Genomic DNA, 3,240 nt, shown 5'->3' on the forward strand with positions numbered 1-3,240 from the left:
CCTTACGCATGCGAAAGTTTCGCAGCCACTGGGAATCGTCCCACATCTGCAACACTATGCGGTCCCACCAGTCTGTGCTTGTTTCTCGGGCCCAGAATCGGCGTTCCACGGATAGAACCTGCCCCATTAACAACATGATCTCCAAAGCACCGGGGCCCGCGGTTTGAGAGAATTCTGTGTCCATGTCCATGTCCTCATCACTCTTGTCGCTGCGCTGCCGTCGCCGCCTCCTCCTCGCCTCGTTTTTCTGGTCCTGGTTCAGCATAAACTGCACGAGAATGCGCGAGGTGTTTACAATGTTCATGACTGCTGTCTTGAGCTGAGCGGGCTCCATGCTTGCCGTGGTATGGAGTCTGCAGTGTTCACCCAGGAAAAAAGGCGTGAAATGGTTGTCTGCCGTTGCGTTCATGGAGGGAGGGGTGAGGCTGTACCCAGAACCACCTGCGACAATGTTTTTTGCCCCATCAGGCACTGCGATCTCAACCCAGAATTCCAATGGGCGGGGGAGACTGGGAACTATGGGATAGCTATGGGATAACTACCCACAGTGCAACGCTCCGGAAATCGATGCTAGCCCCGGTACATGGACGCACACCGCCGAATTAATGTGCTTAGTGTGGCCGCATACATTCGACTTTATACAATCTGTTTCCAAAATTCGAATTCTGTAAATTCGGATTAATCCCGTAGTGTAGACATACCCTAATAATGAGATCCAATGGCTGGATATTGAAACCTGACAAATTCAGGATGGAAGTAAGATGAAAATAACAGATTTACGCTCGGGTGAGTGAGACCTATGCCATGAAACAGATTGTCAGCTCTTTGGAGCGGGGACTCTTTATTCTGTGTTTGTACAGCGCCTAGCGCACTGGGGTCCTGGCCCATGAGGAGGGCTCCTAGGCGTTACTACAGTACAAATACAATAATAATAATAATGCAGGAGGCCAGACTACATGATCACGATGGTCCCTTTGCCCTGAAAACCTATGAAGGTTGAAAATAAGTTATATAGTATATTCTTTATTATTATTTATTTATCTGTATTACCATACTGAGCACATGGCATTGGCCACTGTCAGAAGACAGGATACTGGGCTAGATGGACCTTTGGTCTGACCCAGTGTGGCTGTTCTTATGTTTTTACGAAGTACCTAGGAAACCCAGTTGACTGAAGTATTAAAATACATACCTGTGAGAGAAGAGAATCTATCCTATAAAAAGTCTAGGCAATCACAATAACGAAGTGAACGTAAGTATAAGAGAATGAAAAGAAATATCAGATCCTACACGTGTATGGAGTCTGCAGTGTTCACCCAGGAAAAAAGGCGCGAAATGGTTGTCTGCCGTTGCGTTCATGGAGGGAGGGGTGAGGCTGTACCCAGAACCACCTGCGACAATGTTTTTTGCCCCATCAGGCACTGGGATCTCAACCCAGAATTCTAATGGGCAGGGGAGACTGCGGGAGAAATGATCTGGTATCATCTTGTAGGAGAAATGATCTGGTATCATCCTGTACTGAGAATCAATACATGATCATGTAATTCAAGACTGTATCGTAATACATATGCACAAGGGGCAGGGCTTAGGTTTCACAGGTAATTTTACCTTTGTCAGTTCCTGGCTTCTGGGAGCTTAAAGTTACTTCTTTAATATTCTCTTAGCATAGTTTTCTGGATGGAGTTTCCTAAGGTGTTCTTGTTTAAGAACATAAGACCCATATTGGGTCAGGCCAAAGGTCCATCTAGCCCAGTATCCTGTCTTCCGACAGTGGCCAGTGCCAGGTGCCCCAGAGGGAATGAACAGAACAGGTAATCATCAAGTGATCCATTCCCTGTCGCCCATTCCCAGGTTCTGGCAAACAGAGGCTAGGGGCACCATCCCTGCCCATCCTGGCTAATAGCCATTGACAGACCTATCCTCCATGAATTTATCTAGTTCTTTTTTGAACTCTGTTATAGTCTTGGCCTTCACAACATCCTCTGGCAAGGAGTTCCACGGGTTGACTGTGCTTTGTGTGAAAAAATACTTCCTTTTGTTTGTTTGTTTTAAGAAAGATGAAATTCTCTAGCATGGAATTTGACTAGACCCTCTCCTGCAACTTCCCATCCCAAACAGCTGGCAAATCCCCTCTCTGGCTCACTGTAGGAGCTGGGAAGCTTTTCTTACCTTTGAAAGAGGTGTGGCAAATGACCCAACTCTCCTGCAGAGCCCCCATTCACTATGCCCCCAACTCAGCAACCCAATCCAAATCAATGGGATTTAAGCACAGGCTTAAGTGCTTTGCTATTTCAGGGCCTGTGTTTTTGACTGTGCTGGTGAGCTAACCACACCTGCAGTCTCACTGCAGCTTTCCCTCCGCTCCTGCCCCCGCTTGGCGGTGGTATCAGGCTCTTTGTGGCTGGGTGGAGGTATCAGATCCTAGGCCACGCCATATCTGGCGAGTGTGTGGGGAGGGGAAGGAATCAAATCCCAGCCCCCGTCCCAATATCTGCTTGGGAATGCAGGTATCAGATCCCTGCCTTCCCCCATCTCTGATGAGGGTGCGGGAGGGGGGAGGATATCAGATCCCAGTCCTCCACCTACAGCTGGGGAAGGGGGCAGGAAAGGTATCTGTTCCCAGTCCCACGCGTCCATAGCCGGAAGGAGGGTATCAGATCTCAGCCCCCTTCCCTATAGCTGGTCTCATATCTCCCTCCCCCCCCCCTGGGGGGGGTTGCAGGCCCCCCCCCCCATGGCAGGGGTTGCATATCCCCCTACCCCATGGCTGGGGGATCTCACATCCCTCTCCCCTACGGCAGCAGGGGGGAGCAGATTCCCCTCCCTCATGGCTGTGAGGGTCTCAGGTCCCCCTCCCCTATGCCTGGGGGGGGTCTCATATCTCCCTCCCCCCCATGGCAGGGGTTGCCTATTCCCCCCCTGCATGGCAGGGGTCGCAGATCCCCCTCTCCCCCATGGCTTGGGGGGGGGAGTCTCATATCCCCCTCCCCCATGGCTGGGGAGTGTATCAGCTCTCTCTCTCCCCCATGGCTGGGGGGTGTCTCATATCACCCTCCCCCATGGCAGGGGTCACAGATCCCCCTCTCCCCTGTGGCTGGGGGGTGTATCAGCTCTCTCTCTCTCCCCCATGGCGGGGGTCACAAATCCCCCTCCCCCATGGCTGGGGGTGTATCAGCTCTCTCTCCCCCATGGCGGGGGCGGTCTGATATCCCCCTCCACCATGGCGGGGGGGGGGTGTGT

Source organism: Terrapene carolina, unplaced genomic scaffold (assembly GCF_002925995.2).
Source record: "Terrapene carolina triunguis isolate 2854851 unplaced genomic scaffold, T_m_triunguis-2.0 Scaffold194, whole genome shotgun sequence".
NCBI lineage: Eukaryota > Metazoa > Chordata > Testudines > Emydidae > Terrapene > Terrapene triunguis.